Source organism: Marmota flaviventris, chromosome 12 (genome assembly GCF_047511675.1).
Source record: "Marmota flaviventris isolate mMarFla1 chromosome 12, mMarFla1.hap1, whole genome shotgun sequence".
NCBI lineage: Eukaryota > Metazoa > Chordata > Mammalia > Rodentia > Sciuridae > Marmota > Marmota flaviventris.
In genome coordinates this window covers 46,761,489-46,787,839 of record NC_092509.1, presented here as the reverse complement: position 1 = coordinate 46,787,839, position 26,351 = coordinate 46,761,489, and the positions used below count along the sequence as shown (strand labels likewise).

General features: G+C 37.5%; 1 protein-coding gene across 4 annotated transcripts in view; it reads right to left on the bottom strand.

Moving 5' to 3' along the window:
- Window positions 1-26,351, bottom strand: part of Mpp7 (MAGUK p55 scaffold protein 7) — a 227,482-nt gene that overhangs the window by 88,054 nt on the left and 113,077 nt on the right. The window lies entirely within an intron of this gene.

Genomic DNA, 26,351 nt, shown 5'->3' with positions numbered 1-26,351 from the left:
CAAACAATCACAGATATTTAAATAGTTTTATAACTATAAATAGAATTGGATTCCTTGGACTTTTTCTACAGCCATGTGTTTAAATAAACCTATAGGTGGCAAATATGTATACAAAATTCATCTATTACTGTGTGGAGTGAAATAGAAAAGCATCGTCATTAAATAGGACCGACCCACATAGAAACTAAACCTTAGGTTTTCCTCCTGAATAAACATGTCACATTTCTAAAGCTCTATAATTTCTAAAATATATAGCTTGGATACCTCACGTATTATTTGTAGTTTATTTTCCTTAAAACATAAGTAAAACAAAGCAATAAGTAAGCAGCAACACTATGAGAGGTTGGCACGTAGGAGCCACCAAGAAGCAGCAATTGGTGTGGTGAATACCTGGGTATCAAGTCCAGAAACACCTTACCAAGCACTCTGTTCCTGTTACCTATTGCTCATTTATTTTTGAAACTCCCTAACCTTTACCCCAAATTCAGATTTCAATGAAACAAAGAGATTCCTCATAACTAGAGACATTTCTCACAACTAGTTAGTTTAAATAACCTTCTCCATATTACAAAACATGTAACTTATATTAATTAAAAGGAATTTAGCCCTTCACATTTCCTATCATTGTGACCCAAGAAACACAAAAGCAAGAATCTATTTTAATGCTACATGAGGCAAACTGAGTCCTTAAGAAAATCTCATACTAGAAAGTTGAGAAGTAAATGATGCTTCGATAAAGGTGTACCTGTTGGTACTTAAGTTTAATCTATTTCAGCTCTTACATCGGTGTACTTCATATTTTTTTACTTGAAAACTCACTTTAGCAGCTTCTATATGTATTTAAAGAAAATGTTCCACAATATACGAAAACCAGTTGCACCTCACAATTTCCTGTCTTTAATAGGTATCAAATAATATGCTTTTTAATTATACTCGAAGCTAACCAAACTCCCCTGTAAAAGTCTGGAAGACAGATTTTATTTTGATTAGCCAGAGGCTATTGCTAAGAGAGGATTTTATTACGTTTTTGGCAACCTGGTATATAATGTAAAGCATCCGGGAAAGAACTGTGACAGTTATGATATTACCAGAATGATCAGGACAACATTTTTACTTAATATCTTGGAGCCTTCAAACATTTATCACATTGAGGTAATAAACAAATTTTAAAGAATGCAAACCATAAAAATAATAAGATCTGATTTAAGAAACTATGAAAGTATAGTTTGAAACAAAAACCAGCCATACTAAAAGCTAAGCTAAATTTGGTTAAATAATTATCAAGAATTAGGTCATTTTGATATATATGATCATGGAACACTGAACTTAGCCTATTATAAAACTCATCCAGCTTTATTGCAATTACTTGTTTAAATGTCTTCTTCCCTGATATAATAAATATAGAAGCGTATACTTATTGGGCACTTACCAATGTAAATTACCTATGTAACAGTTGTTAGCAATACTAACAATATAGTCTTTAATGAGTTTTATCTCTTCATTCCTTGGCCATTATGGGAACATGAAGAGGTAGATAGTAAGATTGTCTCACTTTACAGATAAACAGATATATAGGAGTTAAATAACTTGCTACACTCTCACAGACAGCAAAAAAGCCAGAACTGGACTCTCAAGCTCCAGCCATCTGGCTCCACGTCAGAGCTCTTAATCACCCACTTTCCTGCCTCTCAGACAAACATGTCGAGAGCCAGCCTGTGTTCCTCACTGGGTGCTTTCAGTGCTGAGTGAACGTGACCTGTACACAGGGCACGGAAAGGACTCAGGAGAGAGATGACAAGGAATAGTGAAAGTCCCCAACAACTAAAAGGATTATGCTGGCTCCTCTCCATCCTTCTCCCTTATCTCTTCTTTCTGATGGTTCCCAGTTTTCCTGGATTAATCCTGTAATTATACCCTAAAATTATATTCCCCAAAGAAACTGACTCTGCTTCTTCTGAGTGTCTTATAAAAACAAACAGTTCCTCCTCCATCATCTTCTGGGTAAGCACCAAGTAAGATAATAGCCCACACCCTCACCTCCCCATCCCTGGACTTTGTACTATTATCAAGAATTTTCTAAATGTTCTTCAAGAATTGCAAAATGCTGGCAATCCCAGGTTGATACGTGTTTTATTTCACTAGTCTTAAAATCTTAAAAATTGAGTTGGGAGGAAAGTTAAAAAAGATATATACACGTGAAATAATTCTGAGCTATTCCTTGTTTCTAAAAATTAGTACTAGTATTTATAATATCCAGGGAATAAAATCATTTTAAAATTCTAATAAAATAAATAAAAATAAACAGGTATCACCTATAGATACCATTCAAGGCCAGCCAACAAAACTTGCTGTGAGGCTGAAATGCTCTATAGCTACTTGTGCAACGTGGGTAGCCACGAACCACGTGGCTATTGAGCGCTTGAACTGGGACTAATGTACTTGGGAAACTGAATTTTTAATTTTATGTCATTTGGATTAATTCAAATTGAAATACTCACATGTGGCTACTAGCTTTCCTATTGGAGAACATGGCCTACCTTTACATTACACTCTCTATAATTTTCCTTTATAGTCCAGAAAAATTCACTAATATAGCTTGGAAAATTGCTCTGAGTAGGAACATTTTAAAATCCAGTAGACAGATGTATAACCAAAGAGGCAGCTTAATTATCAACACCTATTATTAAATAGAAGGCAAAATCTCATTTATTTTTAACTATATATTTCCCACAGCAGATCCAACCATATAATGATAACAGTGTGCTTTCATTTTTCTCCCATGAGCATGAGGAATAAGGGAAGGAATTCAGGGAGGAAAGGAGTTAGGGAAAAAGATGTCTGGAGAGAAGACAGAAAGACATACCTACTCCACAGAAAGCTCCTAAAATAATGACATGCTGAAATATTTAAAATATACTATTAAGAGAACATTTCAAAATCTACATATATTATGCTGTATTAAACGGTGCATATGTATGTGTCCCTAAGAATTTGTTTTCTATAGTTACAGTAGAGTTAGAAAAAGTCAGTTAAAATAAAAATCATTTATTTGTGGAACCAGTTCTTATAAGAAAGCTATAGTTACCTTCATTTATATATCTACTAAAATTTTTATTTTTAGTAAGGGAATTTGGTGTCAGCAATCTAATTTTAGTTATACACAAAACTTTTTAAAATGAAGCTCCCATAGTCAGAGTATGAATAGGACTTAGAAACCAGTCCCAACACAATCATTTGTACTAAACCTCTCAATGATGTGTAGAGGTATTTACACTGGAAGAACTCCACCATGTTTTTTCTAAATTATTTTATATTAAATAAACCAAAGCTATAATCCTTTTCCTGGTTTCTAAGTATAAAAAGCAGTGCAAACAACTGCTTAGTAGTTTGAATCTCTATTATGTTAATCAGTAGTAACCAATCTGGAATTAACACTTGTATGAGCACATATATGCCATCTACTTTATTTAAAAAATGGAGGTGGGTGTGGGGGGAGATCTGATTATTAAATAAAGAAAACCCACAAGAAGCAATCACAGCCAAGAGAGCTGGAATTCACATACTATGTTGTGTAAAAATAATTTTTTACATGTAATGGCTGGACTCTTTTTAAAAAATAATAATAATTTAATCTTTATCCAAAAGAAAAATATTGGAAGTCAAAAGAAAAATGAGACAATAAAGAGGAAATTTAAACCTAAATAATAACAAAGAGGACAGAAGGAACAATACAAATTACACATATTCCTTTCCAATTTGATACGCTTAACCTCTCTCTTGTAGTTAATTTTCAAATGGCTAATAACTACCAAAAAAGTAGTAAAATTCATATCATTGTTTTGCTTCTGTCTTTAATGATAAATTTTGACTTAATATTGCTATAGATCTATACTTCATGTGAAATCAGTATTCATGCATTCTAAATTTTTCAATAAGTTTTTAGTAGCTCAACACTATGACACATGCCTGTAATCCCAGCAACTTGAGGTTGAGGCAGGAGGGACACAAGTTTGGGGCCAACCTCAAGTAATTTAGTGAGGCCCTAAAGCACACACAGTATATAGTACATCATTCTTTAAAATTTTTTGAAATGCCTTATTGATTAATATCCTATTACCGAGACACTTTAAACGTTTTTTTAAAAGAAAATATGATAAACACTTGCATACACAGTATCAAAGTCAAACATATTAACCTGGCATATTTGCTTCAGATAAGTTCATTATATTTTATCATTAGTGATATTGCTAAAGACCCATACTTCCATTCCTTCCTTCTCTCCTTCCTCCAAGGAAAAAGAACCATGCTGCATTGCTGGACATATTCTGCAAAAGAAATTGCTGGATATTTGGATTTTAAACATACAAACATCTATGAACAATATAGACTATTATTTATTTCTCTGATGCACATATATGGCACTATTTCCTTTACCACTAGATTTTTCACTCAATATTACATTGATATATCTACATTGGCACATGTAGAACTAGTTGATTCATTTGAATAGTTAAATAACATACTACCATAATAATTAACGGTATTTGCATATCCACACTTTGACCTAAAGCCAATACAGTTGTTTCTACATTGTTGCTATTGAATATCCTTTTACAAGACTCCTGTACCAGGACAGATGTGTACAGGAGTTCACTGTTTTCTGTTCCCCTATACCTTTGCCAACACTTGGTGCTATCAGACTGTCTGGCAGATGGCTATGACATGGAACCACACAGTGGATTTACTATATATCCTCTGAGATCTAGGACTTGCCTTTTCATCATAGTTTGTGAGGGAGGGAAAGCTTGCTGCTCCCCAGTATCATTCTCCCCTCCACAATAACAGAATCACAGCTGGGATGTGGCTGCTTAGTCAAGGGCTACATGTCCTGTAATGCTCAGTCTTTCCCCTTCTTCCTGCAGCTCAGTTAGTGCCTGGGATTAGTTGTCTAGCATGAAAGGTTAAGTGTACGTTCCAATGCCACTTCCAGGCTAAGGCCTTTAAAGCAAACAAACAAAAACAAAAACAAACAAAAAACAGTATACTTTTCCTCCATATTCTTCTCCTTACACTACCTGAATGCAGATTACAACAAGACACTAGGAGACAGCAAAGCACCACATGGAAAGAACTTGGGTCTCCAAAATACCCCCCGGAGAACATCAATGCATCAGTTTGGCATCTCACTTTAGGATTACTGAGTAGAAACATATTTTATGCATGCATGCATCTAAATGTCACACTGTACCACATACACATGAGTAAAAACATGCTTAATAAATGAGAAGAAAATGTTAGCTATCCTGATTTGGTCATGACACATTGTACACATATATTTACAACACTGTAACCCATAAATTTGTGAATTTGCAATAAAAAATAAATTTTTTAAAACTTCCATTGTACCTACCATTACATTTTTTTGGACTGTTTGCCAATTGTTTATCCCATCTTAAATGTTGGCCCTGGGCAAACAGAAGTTATTTTAAAGTAGCCAAATATATCTAGATTTTTCTTCATGATTGTCCATTTTTTTTGTTTGTTTGTTTCTTTTGCTGTACTGGGAATTGAACCCAAGGGCACTCTACCACTGTAGAGTTTTTGGTGAAGGAGGGGACAGGGCCTCACTAAATTGCCAATACTGGCCTCGAACTTGTGATCCTCTTCCTCAGCCTCCTGAGTAGATGAAATTACAAGCACAAAAAGCTGCATCCGACTAGATTTCATTTCTTAAAAGAACATTCCCAATCCTAATGTAAGAGGGAGTCCTGTGATTTCTTCAAAGTATTACAGTTATACTGTGTATACTGAACTTGCATCCATGAGAGATTCTAACTTAATAGCACCATTTAATTTATTTAAAACTCCCACATAGCTGGGTACCTATAATACCAGCTGCCTGGAGGCTGAGGCAGGAGGATCAGCCTGGGCAATATAGTGAGTGCCTGTTTCAAAAATTAAAACAAAATTTAACATATATTAAAGATAAACTCCTACATACAAGTGTATCTGGACTTTCCATATTGTTCAATTCTTTGTCTTTCTCTGAGTCAAAACCATTACTATATTTTTATGTACTCTTAATATCTGGTAGGACAAAGTTGTTAGGCATACATTGCCCCATGTGGCTTTTAGGATCAGTCTACCACCTACCCATATGTCATGGAAAACTGAGTTGCTGTGTCCTACCCAACATTATTATCTCTACATTCTAGGAAATTTTCCTTAAATCTATCTTCCAATTCACTTTTTTCCTCTTAAACTGTGTCTAATCTCTGAGGAATCTATCCAGAGTTACATGTGTTTTTCTTTTTGATGACTATGGTTATTATTCTTATGGTTCAAAATGGTTCTTTTATGAATATTTTTGTTCTTTTTTTCTAGTAGTTCTTTTTCCTAATGATTGTGGCTTTCTTTTATGCCTTCCTATCATTTTGTAATTAATTAATTTATTTTACAGTAGAATGCATTTTGATATGTAGTACACAAATGGAGCACAGCTTCTAATTCCTCTGGCTGTACATGGTTCAGAGTTACTCCACTAGTGTAATCATACATGTATATAGGGTAATTTCTGTCTTTTTCTACTGTCCTTTCCATCCCCACAACCCCACCCCTCCCTCTCCCCTCACTCCCCTCTACACAAACCAGAGTTCCTTCATTCTTCCCTATGTCCCCACCCCACTATGGATATCTTTTAAACATACATGTTAAAGGTATGAGACTTCTATTATATAAGATGCTCAGGTTTTAACCTTGGTACTTGCTATGCCTGTAGGTTGTGACTGAGGTTAAACTGTTTTCTCATGTGTTTTATAATTTGGGGTTGTTAGTGCAACCTTCATGGGGCTTTCTAAGAGTCATCCAGGGGTTGGTGGTATATTCTTTTAGAAAATATTTTTATTTGCTTCTGATGAGTGACCTTGAAATCTCACCAGCCACTTGCTAATTTCACAGTGTAGGACTCCTGGATGGGATGGATCAAAAACCTCACATCCAAAGTTATGGACCAACCAGTCCACATCACAGATTCTGAAAGTAGACTATTTTCTGTTACCACCTAATCCCAAGAACAGACAAAACAGCTTCTTTGTCATTTCTCTAACAAATAGTTGGAATTTTTCTTACCTTCTGAGATGAGAAAACGAAGTCATTTTATGTGTGTCTCAGTACCAATTCCCCACCTTTAGTTAGCCTAAATTATAGGGGAGGGAGCCCCATCCCCAACCCAATCCCCATAACAGAGATATAACTGGAGCTTAAGCAGTATCCAGAACAGTATTCAATTTACCACCTATTTCTGAAACTACAGGATTCCGCCTATTTTCTTTTTCAAGCTTGGCAATGCATGTAAAGGAACATCAGTCACTACTAAGAAATCGCATGTATAAATATTGCTGTTTTGGTAAGAGCTATAGGGGAGTCATGTTGCAGAGTAATAAACACACTTACTTTCAATTCAGACAAGGTATAAAGCTTGTACTTTCTACTTACTAATAAACAGAAAATTAATAACCCCAAAAAATAAAAATTAAAGAATGTTTGCAATTACCCAGAATTTCTAGGTACTTGTTGTAGTACTTAAAAGGCTGGATTAATTGGCTGGGGCTGTAGCTCAGTGGAAGAGCGCTTGCCTAGCATGTGTGAGACACTCGATTGGATTCTCAGCACCACATAAAAATAAGTAAGAGAGCAGAGCCGCCTCCCGCACTGCAAGGTAGGCAGACCTACGACCGACCGGAAGAACAGGCCCAGCGGCCCGCCAGCGTGATAGAGAGATCACCCTAACTGGAGTAGGAGCACAGCCGCTGCCCGGCCCTGCAAGGGAGACTTTGCAACTATACAAGAGCAATATAAATATATAGGGGAAAAATTCAATAACACAACAGTTTCACCAAGCAGAAAGAAACACGAGCAGTATGAAAAGACAAGGAAAGAAAGGACCACAAGCAATGCAGGTCAACTCAACTTTAGAAGAGGTAATAGCTGCAGCAGATGGAATGTCAGATAAAGAATTCAGGATTCACATGCTTCAGATGATCTGGAGTCTCAAGGAAGACATTAGACAGCAAAATCAGACAATGAAAGATCACTTCAACAATGAATTATATAAACAAATCCAAGAAGCAAAGGATCAACCATACAGGGAGATAGAGGTTATAAAAAACAAACAAACAGAAATCCTAGAAATGCAGGAAGCAATAAACCAACTCAAAAACTCAATTGAGAATACTACCAGCAGAGTAGAACACTTAGAAGACAGAACATCAGACAATGAAGACAAAGTATTTCAACGTGAAAAAAACATAGACAGCTCAGCGAGACTCTTAAGAAACCATGAGCAGAACATCCAAGAAATATGGGATAACATTAAGAGACCAAACTTAAGAGTCATTGGGATACAGGAAGGGATAGACGTCCAAACCAAAGGAATGAGCAATCTGTTCAACGAAATAATACGAGAAAACTTCCCAGACTTGAAGAATGAGACAGAATCCCAAATCCTAGAAGCCTACAGGATGCTGAACGTGCAAAATCATAAGAGATCCACACCTAGAAACATTATAATGAAGATGCCCAACATACAGAATAAGGAGAGAATTTTAAAAGCTTCAAGAGAAAGGAAATAGATTACATTTAGGGGTAAACCAATCAGGATAACAGCTGATCTTTCAACACAGACACTGAAAGCTAGAAGATCCTGGAACAACATATTTCAAACACTGAAAGAAAATGGGTTCCAACCAAGAATTGTGTATCCAGCGAAATTAAGCTTCAGGATGGAAGATGAAATTAAAACCTTCCACGATAAACAAAAGCTAAAAGAATTTGCAGCTAGAAAACCGTCTCCTCAAAACATCCTCGGCAAAACATTACAGGAAGAGGAAATGGAAAATAACAATGAAAACCAACAATGGGAGGTAGTACAGTAAAGGGAAAAAATAATCAAAGAGGAAAAACAAACCATGTTAAGTAACATAAATAAACAAATATGGCTGGAAGAACAATCCATATCTCAATAATAACCCTAAATGTTAATGGCTTAAACTCACCAATTAAGAGACACAGGCTAGTAGAGTGGATCAAAAAAAAGATCCAACAATATGCTGCCTACAGGAGACACATTTGATAGGAAAAGACATACATAGACTGAAGGTGAAAGGTTGGGAAAAATCATACCACTCATATGGACTTCGGAAACAAGCAGGAGTGTCCATACTCATATCAAATAAAATAGATTTCAAGCCAAAGTTAATCAAAAGGGATAAAGAGGGACACTACATACTGCTCAAGGGAACCATACACCAACAAGACATAACAATCATAAATATATATGCTCCAAACAATGGTGCAGCTATGTTCATCAAACAAACTCTTCTCAAGTTCCAGAATCTAATAGACCACCATACAATAATCATGGGAGACTTCAACACACCTCTCTCACCACTGGACAGATCTTCCAAACAAAAGTTGAATAAAGAAACTATAGAACTCAATAATACAATTAATAACCTAGACTTAATTGACATACATAGAATATACCACCCAACATCAAGCAGTCACACTTTTTTCTCAGCAGCACATGGATCCTTCTCAAAACATAGATCATATATTATGTCACAGGGCAACATAATACCATGCATCTTATCTGATCATAATGGAATGAAACTGGAAATCAACGATAAAAGATGGAAGGCAAAATCATGCATCACTTGGAGAATGAAAAATAGGTTACTGAATGATCAATGGGTTATAGAAGACATCAAGGAGGAAATTAAAAAATTCTTAGAGATAAATGAAAACACAGACACAACATATCGGAATCTGTGGGACACAAGGAAAGCAGTTCTAAGAGGAAAATTCATTGCCTGGAGTTCATTCCTTAAAAAAAAGAAAAAGCAACAAATAAATGATCTCACACTTCATCTCAAAATCCTAGAAAAAGAAGAGCAAAACAACAGCAAAAGAAGTAGAAGGCAAGAAATAATTAAAATCAGAGCTGAAATTAATGAAATCAAAACAAAAGAAACAATTGAAAAAATTGACAAAACTAAAAGTTGGTTCTTTGAAAAAATTAACAAAATCGACAGACCCTTAGCCATGCTAGCGAAGAGAAGAAGAGAGAGAACTCAAATTACTAGCATGCGGGATGAAAAAGGCAATATCACAACAGACACTTCAGAAATACAGAAGATATTCAGAAATTATTTTGAATCCTTATAGTCCAATAAAATAGAAGATAGTGAAGGCATCGATAAATTTCTTAAGTCATATGATCTACCCAGATTGAGTCAGGAGGATATAGACAACCTAAACAGACCAATATCAATTGAGGAAATAGAAGAATCCATCAAAAGACTGCCAACTAAGAAAAGCCCAGGACCGGATGGGTATACAGCAGAGTTTTACAAAACCTTTAAAGAAGAACTAATACCAATACTTTTCAATCTATTCCAGGAAATAGAAAAAGAGGGAGAACTTCCAAATTCATTCTACGAGGCCAACATCACCCTGATTCCTAAACCAGACAAAGATACTTCAAAGAAAGAAAACTACAGACCAATATCTCTAATGAATCCAGATGCAAAAATCCTCAATAAAATTCTGGCGAATCGGATACAAAAACATATCAAAAAAATTGTGCACCATGATCAAGTAGGATTCATACCTGGGATGCAAGGCTGGTTCAATATATGGAAATCAATAAATGTTATTCACCACATCAATAGACTTAAAGATAAGAACCATATGATCATCTCGATAGATGCAGAAAAAGCATTCGACAAAGTACAGCATCCCTTTATGTTCAAAACTCTAGAAAAACTAGGGATAACAGGAACATACCTCAATATTGTAAAAGCTATCTATGCTAAGCCTCAGGCTAGCATCATTCTGAACGGAGAAAAATTGAAAGCATTCCCTCTAAAATCTGGAACAAGACAGAGATGCCCTCTCTCACCACTTCTGTTCAACATAGTTCTCGAAACACTGGCCAGAGCAATTAGACAGACGAAAGAAATTAAAGGCATAAAAATAGGAAAAGAAGAACTTAAATTATCACTATTGGCAGGTGACATGATTCTATACCTAAGAGACCCAAAAGGGTCTACAAAGAAACTATTAAGAGCTAATAAATGAATTCAGCAAAGTGGCAGGATATAAAATCAACACGCATAAATCAAAGGCATTCCTGTATATCAGCGACAAATCCTCTGAAATGGAAATGAGGACAACCACTCCATTCACAATATCTTCAAAAAAAATAAAATACTTGGGAATCAACCTAACAAAAGAGGTGAAAGACTTATACAATGAAAACTACAGAACCCTAAAGAGAGAAATAGAAGAAGATCTTAGAAGATGGAAAAATATACCCTGGATATGGATAGGCAGAACTAACATCATCAAAATGGTGATATTACCAAAAGTTCTCTATAGGTTCAATGCAATGCCAATCAAAATCCCAACGGCATTTCTTGTAGAAATAGAGAAAGCAATCATGAAATTCATATGGAAAAATAAAAGACCCAGAATAGCAAAAACAATTCTAAGCAGGAAGTGTGAATCAGGCGGTATAGCGATACCAGACTTCAAACTATACTACAGAGCAATAGTAACAAAAACAGCATGGTACTGGTACCAAAACAGGCGGGTGGACCAATGGTACAGAATAGAGGACACAGAAACCAATCCACAAAACTACAACTAGCTTATATTTGATAAAGGGGCTAAAAGCATGCAATGGAAGAAGGATAGCATCTTCAACAAATGGTGCTGGGAAAACTGGAAATCCATATGCAACAAAATGAAACTGAATCCCTTTCTCTCGCCATGCACAAAAGTTAACTCAAAATGGATCAAGGAGCTTGATATCAAATCAGAGACACGGTGTCTGGTAGAAGAAAAAGTTGGCTATGATCTACATACTGTGGGGTCGGGCTCCAAATTCCTCAATAGGACACCCATAGCACAAAAGTTAATAACTAGAATCAACAAATGGGACTTACTCAAACTAAAACGTTTTTTCTCAGCAAAAGAAACAATAAGAGAGGTAAATAGGGAGCCTACATCATGGGAACAAATCTTTACTCCTCATACTTCAGATAGAGCCCTAATATCCAGAGTATACAAAGAACTCAAAAAATTAGACAATAAGATAACAAATAACCCAATCAACAAATGGGCCAAGGACCTGAACAGACACTTCTCAGAGGGGGACATACAATCAATCAACAAGTACATGAAAAAATGCTCACCATCTCTAGCAGTCAGAGAAATGCAAATCAAAACCACCCTAAGATATCATCTCACTCCAGTAAGATTGGCAGCCATTATGAAGTCAAACAACAAGTGCTGGCGAGGATGTGGGGAAAAGGGTACACTTGTACAGTGCTGGTGGGACTGCAAATTGGTGCAGCCAATTTGGAAAGCAGTATGGAGATTTCTTGGAAAGCTGGGAATGGAACCACCATTTGACCCAGCTATTCCCCTTCTAGGTCTATTCCCTAAAGACCTAAAAAGAGCATGCTACAGGGACACTGCTACATCGATGTTCATAGCAGCACAATTCACAATAGCAAGACAGTGGAACCAACCCAGATGCCCTTCAATAGATGAATGGATAAAAAAAATGTGGCATTTATACACAATGGAGTATTACTCTGCATTAAAAAATGACAAAATCATAGAATTTGTAGGGAAATGGATGGCATTAGAGCAGATTATGCTAAGTGAAGCTAGCCAATCCCTAAAAAACAAATGCCAAATGTCTTCTTTGATATAAGGAGTGTAACTAAGAACAGAGTAGGGACAAAGAGCATGAGAAGAAGATTAACATTAAACTGGGATGAGAGGTGGGAGGGAAAGGGAGAGAGAAGGGAAATTGCATGGAAATGGAAGGAGACCCTCAGGGTTATACAAAATTTCATACAAGAGGAAGTGAGGGGAAAGGGGAAAATAATACAAGGAGGAGAAATGAATGACAGTAGAGGGGGTAGAGAGAGAAGAGGGGAGGGGAGGGGAGGGGGGATAGTAGAGGATAGGAAAGGCAGCAGAATACAACAGAAACTAGTATGGCAATATGTAAATCAATGGATGTGTAACTGATGTGATTCTGCAATTTGTATACGGGGTAAAAATGGGAGTTCATAACCCACTTGAATCAAAGTGTGAAATATGATATATCAAGAACTATGTAATGTTTTGAACAACAACAACAAAAAAAAAAAACTTAAAAAAAAAAAAAAAAAAAGAGGCAACAAGGTACCAACTCGAGCACCTGCATGGACCGGAGCATAGTGCAAGAAGGTTTGGAGGAGAATGATTGGGTTATGAGAGACTCAATGAATGAGTCTACTGATGGGGTTAATTGAGTGATAACTGAAGGCAGGTGGGGTATGGCTGGAGGAGTGGTTCCTGGGGGCATACCTTTGGGGTATATATTTGGTGTCTAGCAAGTGGAGTCAGTCTCTCTCTCTCTCTCTCTCTCTCTCTCTCTCTCTCTCTTTCTCCTTCCTCATCTTGATGTGAGCTGCTTCCTTCTGCCACACTCATCTGCCATGATGTCCTGCCTCATCTGAAGCCTAAGGAATGGAACCAGTTGTCTATGGACTGAGACCTCTAAAACCATGAGCCCCAAAATAAACTTTTCTCCTTTAAAAAAAAAAAAGAAACAATAAGTGAGGTAAATAGGGAGCCTACATCATGGGAACAAATCTTTACTCCTCATACTTCAGATAGAGCCCTAATATCCAGAGTATACAAAGAACTCAAAAAATTAAACAATAAGAAAACAAATAACCCAATCAACAAATGGGCCAAGGACCTGAACAGACACTTCTCAGAGGAGGACATACAATCAATCAACAAGTACATGAAAAAATGCTCACCATCTCTAGCAGTCAGAGAAATGCAAATCAAAACCACCCTAAGATACCATCTCACTCCAGTTAGATTGGCAGCCATTATGAAGTCAAACAACAAGAAGTGCTGGCGAGGATGTGGGGAAAAGGGTACACTTGTACAGTGCTGGTGGGAATGCAAATTGGTGCACCCAATTTGGAAAGCAGTATGGAGATTTCTTGGAAAGCTGGGAATGGAACCACCATTTGACCCAGCTATTCCCCTTCTCGGTCTATTCCCTAAAGACCTAAAAAGAGCATACTACAGGAACACTGCTACATCAGTGTTCATCGCAGCACAATTCACAATAGCAAGACTGTGGAACCAACCTAGATGCCCCTCAATAGATGAATGGATAAAAAAATGTGGCATTTATACACAATGGAGTATTACTCTGCATTAAAAAATGACAAAATCATAGAATTTGCAGGGAAATGGATGGCATTAGAGCAGATTATGCTAAGTGAAGCTAGCCAATCCCTAAAAAACAAATGCCAAATATCTTCTTTGATATAAGGAGAGTAACTAAGAACAGAGTAGGGAGGAAGAGCATGAGAAGATGATTAACATTAAACTGGGATGAGAGGTGGGAGGGAAAGGGGGAGAGAATGGAAAATGCATGGAAATGGAAGGAGACCCTCATGGTTATACAAAATTACATACAAGAGTAAGTGAGGGGAAAGGGAAAAAAAAACAAGGGGGAGAAATGAATTACAGTAGATGGGGTAGAGAGAGAAGAGGGGAGGGGATGGGGGATAGTAGAGGATATGAAAGGCAGCAGAATACACAGACACTAGTATGGCAATATGTAAATCAGTGGATATGTAACCGATGTGATTCTGCAATCTGTATATGGGGTGAAATTGGGAGTTCATAACCCACTTGAATCAAAATGTGAAATATGATATATCAAGAATTATGTAATGTTTTGAACAACCAACAATAAAAATTATAAATAAATAAATAAATAAATAAATGAAGTCTAGCATAAAAAAAATAAGTAAAATAAAGGTCCATCAACAACTAAGAAATATTTTTTTAAAAAGGCTGGATTAATTATTTACTGTAAAATAACTCACTACTTAACAAGGCAGCAGCCAGTTCACTTATACAATATGAAAGGGAATAAAGTGACTTTTTAATAATCAGGAAAACAATTTAGGTTGATTTATATAGGAATTTCAAGAGTTATGTTCATTTTCTTGTGAGATTCATTTTGTTGAGCATTTTTACTTCACCTCAATGCTTTTTTTTTTTTTGCTTTTTTTTTGGTCTTTTTCATAGTGCTAGAAATCAAACCAAAGGCCTCACACCTACTAGGCAAGTGCTCTACCACCGAGCTATACCTCCAGCTTTTGAAAAAACTGAATATTTCATGTAATTTGGAATTACTTTTTCAAGTTACAACAAAGATTCTCATCCTTTTGTCTATGGGCCTTCTGCATTAAAGGCTCTGTGAGTACACTTATGTTACGAAGTACAGTTAAAAAGCAATGTTTCGCCAGGCACAGTGGCACATGCCTGTGATCCCAGTAACTTGGGAGGCTGAGGTAGGAGGATCACAAATTCAAGGCCAGCCTCAGCAAATTAGCAAGATCCATCTCAAAATTTAAAAAACAAAGTTCCCAGAACAATATTCAAGATAAAATATGCAAGGCATTACATGGGAATATCTTAGTGATTCAATTAAAAGAAAAAAAAACTAAACTCGAATTAACCAATCCAGAAGCATATGAGCTGTCTTATTTTAAAGCAACCCAAGACCTGTACATACATCTTTCACTACTCTCATACTACAATGATCAGATACAGCATTTAAAAATAAATATAAACTTTAACAATTACTGAAGAATTAGGAACTGTTAAATTTTTTTTTATCAAAGCAGTATTGGATGGTATTACAAATGAAGTCATGGAACTCAGCTTTCAACATATCCATAGAGATCAATTACATGTACACCAGGGATTGAACCCAGGAGTGCTTAAACTGAGCTACATTCCCAGCCCATTTTATTTTGCTAAGTTGCTGGCTTTGAACTCATAATCTACCTGCCTCACCTCCCAATCTGCTATTAAACAGGCCTGCACCACTGTAAGTGTACACTTTAACAAACATGCACTGAAATCACAGGTTTAAAATAAAATTGTTTAGTGACAAAAGAAAGAAGGAAATGACTTAGCTGGTAGAAAGTTGCATATCTAGGGCCCGTGGGCTAACTGAGTTCGTGGATGGCTCTCAACTGGTCCAGGATTTTCTGGAAATGGTATGCAAATTGTTTACATGTTTCCCCCCCCCTAGGAAAACAATCCAAAATGCAGATGGATTGTTCCTGTGAAAAGGCTTGATCCTTACCCACTAAAAAGAATAGCAAGCCATTAAAGAAGAGGAGACACATAACTCAAATTATGCTTCATTCCACAGTCAAGAGGATACTGCCCCAGTGGGAACAGATTCCAAGAGAACTTGTCATGCTCAGGGTAGGTACCTTCCGAGGTTCCTCCAGCTCTCCTGTCTTTTTCTTGGCAGCCAGGTGGATTCGGGCAGCTTCCTCCTCCTCTCAGTACCAGCCTGTGGCCTCTGTGAAATAAGCTGGACTCTTCCTGGCTGCTATTTTCCTTGCTGCTCCCAAGATGAGCATTTAGGCCCACTGTGTATTAGGGATGTCACTGCTATCCAGGATGAAGGAAAGAATCACAGAGAACTTACAACATTAAAAAATAGTGTCAGAATAGCTTACCGAGAGCCTTGAAGACCAATATCTGAGTTTAATTCCCAGTTCTGCCCCTTACTTGCTTTTAGGCAACTTATTAACTTTCTAAACCTTTGTTTCCTTGTAGTTAGAAGAGATGACAACAGTAACTACTACATAGGCTTATACTGAGAATTAAATAAAGTTGCCATTACAAGAGCTTCATGCTACCCCTGGAAACAGAGAATATCCAATAAATGGTACTTTAAGTCCCAAATCCTCCTCTACCCTCCACTGCTATTCTATATATGTAGCATAAAAGCAAGACCTAAAGATAAAAATCAGAGAAGAATTGGTACCATCTGTGCTCACAGAGAGAATATGTATTTCTGAGGGTCCAACTAAATGCCATCTCCTTTGACATTTCTTCAAAGCAGTCAAAGTTACAAAATACAGAAACAGAGAACCTGAACAAAGGCAGGACCGCAGGGTTTAGGGAAGCCTGACAGGAGCACAGAAAAGGCAGGAATATATTTTGACCATACCATGTGGCAAATGATGGAAAGACTGAAAAAGCAAGTTGAAAATAACAGTGTGACTTCCAGTCAGAATGAGGACTCTGAGGTAGAATCTATATGTTGATTTACATACGCAACAGGACCTGTCCTGAAGCAGCTTCACTCTAGTGTCCTATTCCTAAAGGAGAGAGGAACGAAATCCTCACACAGGAGAAAGCATCACAGCTAGATGGAAAGACTCTTAGAGAAAAAGAGTCACCACAGAGTTCAGAGGCCATGAAAGGGCAGCTTCCATTGTTGTCTGCTATCATCTCCCTGTAAGAGTTTAAAGACCTTGTGCCCACAGTCCCAAATTCTACTGGAATCAATGTGGAAATACATCATTTTGAGATGAGCTAGTATCTGGGGAATGCATTCCAACGTGACTGTATGGAAAATGTGTACTGGAAAAGAAGCAGACTTCATTCACAATGGAATCATAAATTAGTTGTCACTTTCTTATTTAGGTCTTTCAATGGCTTTTCATTGCATTGAAGATTAAGGGTACACTTGTCAATGCACTGGGAAACTCAAGCTAGCTTTGGGGCTATGTATAGCGTGACCCCTATAGAATTCGATTTCAAACCACGCTACTCCAAGTTCCAAACACAAGGAGCTTAGGCTAGGTCCTCCAATCTACAAGGTCCCTTCACTCTCAAGGTCTTTCCTGTCTGCAATGTCCTTGATGCAGGTTGGGGGTGGCAGAGGTGTGTGTCTACACTCAATTCTGTGTCTCAACTCTAATGCCACTTACACAAAGAAACTCTCCCCCAAGTTCCCATCTAACCAAAATTAGCTCTCCCACCATTGGTTCTGATAGCTGTTCTTTTTGCTCCTTACTCTTATCAGACTTTGTATTCTTGTTGCATTTATATGCTGATACCTATTCCTATGGGTAATGAAATTCTTAGATTAGGGAAAATCTATGAATTCACAAGTTAGGGACAGTGGCCCCTGGAGGTCACCACTTTGTCCCTAGCTCCTAGCCCGATAGACCATATAGAATAGATACTCAAAAACTATAATTATTACGAATGATGAAAAACATTCTTGCAATGTTGGGTGACTGGTAAGACCCTGGGATCATGGTACAAAAGGATGGAGAGTGTAATTTTATTCTTCTTGCCCCAAAATTTATAACTAACATTCAAAGCTGAGAAAAAAGAATTAAATTCCACACTCCAAGGAAAACGTACAAGAAATAAAAATATGAATCTTTTTAGAACTTAAGAGATGGATGAAATGTAGCCACCCAGTATCTTCTCCTCCATCATCTTATCTGCCACTTTCCGGGGGAGGGGTATGGGGGGGACTGATGAAAGAAAATTTTCTTACTGGAATAGGAAAAAAGAAGAACAGGAAAGAAGAGTGAGAATGGGGGTAGAGATAAGGAGACTGAGAAGGTCTTCTCCAGCTCCTACGTACAGGCAGCAGACTGGCTGGTTGGGTTTTGGTGCCTATCTAATAAACGGGAGAAGAGAAGTGAGGAGAGAGGGCAGAATTTTAAAAAGGGACCCATCACACAGACTATTGTTTGGCCCACAAATGATGCAGGAGTTTCCCAGGGGTCAAGTGGGCCCCACTGAAGACAGCTGGTCTTGAACCACTTTGTTGAGGACCAAGCCAACAGCACTGCAAAAGGCTCTGGACTGCACCAACTGTGCACCCTACAAGAGACATGGCACTTGGGCACTTTCCAGTCAGTGTTGGATGCCAGTCAGGATGCCAGTCAGAGTTGGCTTGAGGAGAAACAATAAGGTGGCTAATTAAGGAAGAAATACTTTTCCATTCACTTTTTAATTTTTTTTTTTTTTATTCTCCCAGCCAACACACAAGAAAAGTAGATCTCTTTTCAGAGTGAACTAGTCCATCTCCCAAGGGTGGGGCAGTGTAAGATAAAAGAAGAACACATGGGGCCCCATCTCCATGTCAATTCCCCACCCCTGACTGCCACTAAGGAGAGGGAAAGGTTGAGATTTAAGTCAGATACAAAGACAAAGGAGTATTAAACTGGCCTTGTAATTACTGAAAATGCCTTAAGACGTTATAGATTTCGCCAGAAATTTTGTTAAAGGAGAGAAAAATTAGTTTCAGTGTAATGCATTTTGGTGCAGTAAACAAGAAAATTTAAATTGTCTCTTAATTGAAATAAGTTGCTTGATTTATTGGCAAGAATGTTCTCAAACCATTATGGTCTCCTAACCTCCTGACACTCATAAAATTTACTTAGAACCCATAGTCCTTATATGCATTGTATCTATTGGTAATTCTAGTATTAACATTAAAACCAAGAAATATTTAGATTAATCTATTCAAAATGAAATGTTAAAATAACATGTTTATAAAAAATAAACGTATTCTCCAAAATAAAAATTTCAGAAGAGTGGCACTGTTTCACAGATTTGCAAATATCTTTCATTTTTGGCTGAAAAGGAAAGACCTAAATTGTCCTATCTTCTTCTGCATTCAATTTGTTGGTGTATATTGCTTGCATTGAGTACGTGGAGAAAATCTGACCTCACACAGACTTGCAATTGGAAAAGAAAGACACATTTTAGTGGCCTTTTAAGCTAACTGGAGATATTCATTGATACTTGTGGTGTAGATATGCGGTGTCCCCCAAAATCTCATGTGTGAGACAATGCAAGAAAGTTTAGAGGTGAAATGATTAGGTTTTAAGAGTTTTAACCTAATCATTGTATTAATCTCCTGACAGGGATTAATTGAGTTATAACTGTATGCAGATAGGGGGTGACTAGAGAAGATGGATCCCTGGGGATGTGCCTTTGGAGAATATACTTTGTGAGCTGAGCTTTGTCTCCCTTTTTCCTGGTGGCCATATCCTGAGCCACTTTCCTCCACCACACTCTTATGCCTTGATGTTCTGCCTGCAGCAATGGAGTTGCCCACATATGGTCTGAGACCTCTGAAACTGTGAGCCCCTAATAAACTTTTCCTCCTCTAAAATTATTCTTTCAGGTGGTTTAGTGCAAAAAAAAAAAAAAAAAAAAAAAAAAAAAAGAAAACGTGACTAAAACAATACTACACCAGAATTAGAGAGATGGTGATTTCTCAGAGGTAAGATGCAAAGGGAACTCTGCAGCTATATCGATGAACCCTCCACACTCGATGACATTACCGTCACCAGTCTCTCTGCATTCTCTATGGCTCTTACCCACGTATGGTCTTGTGGTATCATGCCCTAGTCATCTGGAAAATATTACTTCACTGAGTTATGCAGACTTTCCAAATGTTCACCCATTTCATGGTATAACAACAAAGATCACATTTGTTAATAATACCACCAGTCTCATTGGGGAAAAAAAATTAAACACCAGGAAACTGCCAATCCTCATGGTACAGCAGATACAAGTTTTTTAAAATTCTAATATTTGCATGAAAGCTGGAACTTTATCGTTGATGACAATATTTTGTTGTTGTCTTTGGAATAGCACTCACTTTGATCATTTGGGTGAAAAAAATGTCTTCCAAACACCAGTCAACCTGAATAAACTATCTTAGAAACCTAGAGTTTCTAAAGGTATCTTATGAAAAAAGCAGGTAGTACAGTTCACAAATCACAAAATCCCACAGGAGCTTTTTTGGGAGGGGCAACCAGAAAGCTGGTTTGCAGCAAAGACATATACTCAAAGGTTAAGGTTAATGCAATTAATAATTTTCACTGCTTCATCAACACATTCTTAACTAAATTAAAATGGTGCATTTTTCCTCTTTTTTTAATGTGGTAAAGAACATAAGGACCCACTGGTGGCCCTTAAGTAGTACTAACTAGTACCAGTTGGTATCATTTGGTGTCCTGGCCTCCATTTGTGTGTTAGCACCAGCTGTACCACCCAACAGTGCTTTTACCCAACAATACAAATGTCAACTCAGTGAAAGAAACAAACTGCATCACAATATTATCATGAAAACACTTCTTGTGGAACCCCTGAAATAGTATGAGACCCTCAGAAGTCCCCAAATCACACTTTGAGAACCACCACTACACATATGAACTCTGAATGAATAAGTGTAAAACTTCTTTGTGGCTTCACAACTCCATGACTTACATGACTCTAGGACAGGAATACTTTCTGCCTGATGTACACTATCTTCAGAACTTGGCATTTTACCTGAAGCCACACATCCAGGTTTGTGATGTGCATTACTATCTGAACCAGGTGACCCTTTTTCATAAAATATCACAGTTCTGAAATCTGAAAGTGGTGACAAGAAGCTTTAAGGAAGTCTAGCATAATTTTAATGAATTCATTTATACAGAGTCACAGATCAGGTTTTAGCATTTCATGAAATTTAAGTTCGCTCTGTCCCTTGATGTTTCACTATTCACATTTTTTTCCCCAAAGTTCTGACTTCAATGCCTTTCATTCTGACCTACTTCTGCAACAGCGAGGTCATTTAAGCTTAAGCAATTTATGACAGTGTCCCAGACCAAGTGCTTCTGGCACCTGCCCAGGACTGCTTTTATCATCTTATTTATTGCACCTCTTCAAAATGTCCCTTTTTTCACACATCGACATGTGTTTTTCAATTGTATATTTTAACTTTCATATATTTTTATGCTCCAAAATACGGTTCCATTTTTCTGCTTTGTATAACAACATAAAATGTCATCTGCTTGCATTGCTGCCATCACAGACAGCTGGGATATTTTAAGGCACTCAAGAGTGTGTGTCTGTAGTGGTAGTAGATTCTGAAAAACAGTACTGCCCTTCCCCCACTTTTAAATAAAACACAGCTACCATTCCTCTTATTCCTGGCAGTTACCTAAAATGTTTATCTTCCTATGAAAAACATTTTTCACTGTGAATTCATTTTTTAATAGAAAATCAAAGCTGCCGTTATACATCAGCTCTTCAGGCACGAGTAATCAAATATACCTTTCACTCAGAAAGAGAAAATCTTGTAACACTTTGCATGTAGGAAGATGGTCCCTAGGTGGATAGATGAAATTCAGAATCAAAACTAATCATTTTAATCTTGTACCAAAACAAATTTTCCTATCACCTGAAAGGCTACACACCCTAAGTTAAAAAATCAAAGTTAAAAATGTGTGCAGTTTAGTTCTAGTAAAAAAAAAATAAAACCTCATTTTCTAAGAAAATTATTTCCAAATTTTCACTCTATTTCCTTAGATTCACATGGGTACTAATGTTAAAATTCATTTATAGAAATGAAATTGTAAAATTATTACTATGTCCTTCTACTGGCTTCCAAACAATCTCATGGTTCAGACCCAAAGATTCATACATTTGATTATTTTCAAATGACAGAAAGCTAAAACACATTATTAATATAGTTTAGAAGCCCAGAAAACCAAACCACAATTCACAAAACAAGTGAATTCAACTGTTGGGGTTGAATCTATCAAATCCTAAAATCAAGCTGACATTTTCTCTTAGATCAATTAAACCAAAGCAGAGTTTAATACAAAAACCTACTTGGGACAAGTTCTGGCCACAGGGATATAAAGATAACTCTCTGAAGGAGCAGAACAATTTTTCCATCAAATTAATATTCTATGGGTGAAATATTAACAATTCCATCAAAGGTAAGAAAAGCTACCTTGAAAACAAAGAACAAAGTTGTCTAGTTTCCAAATGGTAAACTGAACTGACAGATTTATTACCTATTTCTATTCCTACTCAAAATCCCACTTAAGTGACTAATTTAAAAAAAAATAAATGACTTTTTAAAAAATGCATAACAATAGCAAGAAATGCCATTAAAAGGCCAGGAAATAGTGGAATATTTCTAGAAAACATGAAGAAAAGATTGTAGGAAAATCTGAATCCATCTGAGTCATTGTATTCAAAGTCTGTTCTCACTGCTTAGAAGTGGACAAGTCATCAGAGATGCAAACTCACCACACCTAGAGAAGCAGAGGTTCAGAGAGAGTAGGGGAAGGATATCAACTTAGTGTCCAGCCACAACCCACTAAGTGCTGTGGTCAGCAGCCTCTAACATGGCTGTCAAGGAATCTCCCCTCCCAGCACTCATCCCCAAGGGGAACCAGTTCCCCTGTGCAGACTGGATCTGGTGACTGGATTGTAATGTACTGAAACAGGCAGAAGTGATGTGATGTCCTTCCTGAGATGAGGTTACAAAAGGCTGACTTCAGTATTGTATACGTGTGCATAATGCCCCCTCTCCATCCTTCTACCAGTGGCACCATCCTAACATCTTTCCCTCAGTGTGACCCTCCTGCTTCCCCAATTCAAGGGACTCACCTGGATTACATTGGACTCACCTGGATACTCCAGCACGATCTCCCAATTTCAAGATTCTAAATTTGATCACATCTGCAAAGTCCCTTCTGCCACGTAAAGTTTCCAGGGATAAAGCCAGACAGTCTCACGGTCAGGGGAAGGCTCTGTCCTGCCCACCACACTTACCTTCCAATTCTCCTGTGATCTGTTCCCCTCTTTCCTGTCAGAACACACCCCCTACACTGCTTCCCTCCCACTCACTGAACTCTGATCACTTCAGGATTTCCCAACTTAGGGACTTATTATTCCTCCTGTCCCAAATGGTCTCAAATGGCTGGCTCCTTGTCATTAGGTCTCAATTAAAATGCCACCTCTTGAGAGATGTCTTCTGTGATCTGAACTACTGTATTTCACATCACCCTCTTCTATTACTAAGATAGTACTTACCGTGTAGAAGTTGTTTTATTTTGTCACTTCTTCAACACAAATTCTATGAGATCTTGGTATTGTCATGCTCATCCCTATGTGCTTAGGGTCTAGAATACTGCAGGAGATTTAGCATATACTCAAACACTTGACTCATAAATCAGGTGGAATAAAAAGTACTTGGAGTTTGATTGCTTGTAGTGAGAGAAGGACACGTCTGGGACCAGTCCTTCACTTCCAGGAGAAGTGGAGGAACGATGCTGTCATTTGCTGAAATTCAGAATTCTGAAGGACAAAGACCAAAGTTAAAAGAGATAATCAGGTCTTTAGTTTTAGGTGCATGAGTATAAGGTCCTGAGAGACATCCAAGTGGAGAAGTAAACAGGCCATTGTTTATATAGGCCTGACTTTCCAAAACAAAAACAAAAACAAAACTGAAGGCAGAGGTTTCAAAAATCAGGGAATGCAAATGGTAACTTGAAATGATCCAAAGTGAATAAAATCTCCCAGGAAGAAAGTACTGTGCACAGGTTGAGAAGTGGGGCTGTAGCTGCAGCTTATCTTAGCCCAGTGCACCTCCAACAGCAAAGGCTGGGTAAAGGAGGAGCCTGTGAGAGAGACACTAAAGTCAGGGAAGAAACCGCAATGATCCTGTCATCTCATAATCCTAGAGAAGAGTATTTTAAGGATACTTATGAGGAGACAAAATGAAGGTATTCCAGAAGTGAACTAGTATCTTCTCATATGCGCAGCTAACTTTTCACTCTTAGACTTTCCTTGATGGGAACTGGTAAGTGAGTAGGGGTACTACAAAGGGGACTCCAAATATAGACACCTAAAGGAGGAAGGCAGTCACCTTGCAAGTACAGCTTCCATTAAAAATTGGTGTGGGGTGGGAAGAGGGGTGGTGGAGAACACAGTAACAAATGGCTCGATACAAAAACAGCATTCTAAAATGCTCTTGGCCTATCTGGCAATTCTTCTCCTTCCCACTGAACACCTATGGCTTTGAATGAACAAAGATATCTGATGATTCTCAGTTCCAGAGGCTACAACAAAAATATGCAGGGGCAATAATGGGGCATGTGGTAGCTGAGTAATGGTACTACAAACATGCCTGTATTCCAACCCCCAACCCTGTGAATAGGTTACCTTCCATGGTAAAGGGACTGTGTAGATGTCCTTTTAAAATAAAGCTTTGTTTTCATAGATAAAGACACTAAGAAGAGAAAATTATCCTTAATTAGCCAGGTGGGCCCAATGTTATCACAAGGGTCCCTACAACAGGATCCTGATACAGAAGATTATACAGAGGAAGGCTTTGTGACAATGGAAGCAGAAGGAGAAGAAAACAATGTGATGTGGTGACAAAGCCAAGGAATGGGGACAGCTCTAGAAACTGAGTCAGGCCATAGATTTTCCTTAGGGGGTCCAGAAAGAACAATCCCTGTGACCCCTTCATCTGAGCCCACTGAGACATTCCAGCCTCCAGACAGTAAGAGAATAAGCCTGTGCTCTTTTAATCCACCAAGTTTGTGGTCATTTGTTACAGCTCCAACAGAAAATTAATATGGGTCACAAACTAAAGAGGCTCAGGAAGGGTGTCAGTGTAACTGCTCTTGCTTCAAATATTTACTTGTTACAAATACCAAACAACCACCTAGGTTTTGAAAACTTCCTATCCCTACCACCTACCTTGACCCAACAGATGAGAACCAGAGGTCTGATCACTTCTTCAGGGCCATTTGCCCCAGGAAGCTTCTACCCACCATGCCAGAGGAGAGATAGACAAAACCAACCATCTATGTCAAACTAGATCCTCCTTTCACAAACCAATAACCACTAGACAGAGGAGGAAAACCAAAGGAGGATGAAGAAGAAAAATGCAATTGGAAGAAATGATCCCTGGTGAATTACATTTAAAACAGCCTCATCTTAAGGTACATGGAGCAGATGGCAGCCATCATCAATCAGTTAATCATATCAAACACACACACACACACACACACACACACACACACACACACACACGGGTATGACATCTTCCAAAAGTCATTTGGATAAGTGCTGACTCCTGCCAGACCAATCAGAATAGAAGAAAATTTGGAATTTAGTTTCCCACATGGACCTGAAGGTACTTATTTTTCAAGCACCAAGTAAATCTAAATCCTAATGCATCTTAACTATATAACATCTTTAATGATACTGTGTAATGTTAGCATCATTTCTTTTTTCTTTATCTTATTAATATATCATTGGATACATAAAAGAACATATAGTATTTATAAAAGCACATAAACATTTTCCCAAAATGTTAATAAAGCATGTTTAATTAGGAACATCCAGGCTTTTCCACTGAAGAAAGTCCAGCTACCATCCTGTCTTTTCTTCTCTACCCTACTCATGCTCTCCTCCCAAAGATAACCATTACCCAGATCATTTTAGTATCTTTTCATTTAAAAAGCTGGTTTTATAAATTCTTGTGACTGGTTCAACCATATGTTGTTCAGTTTTTTTGAGCTTTATAAAAGGTTTCAAACTATAAG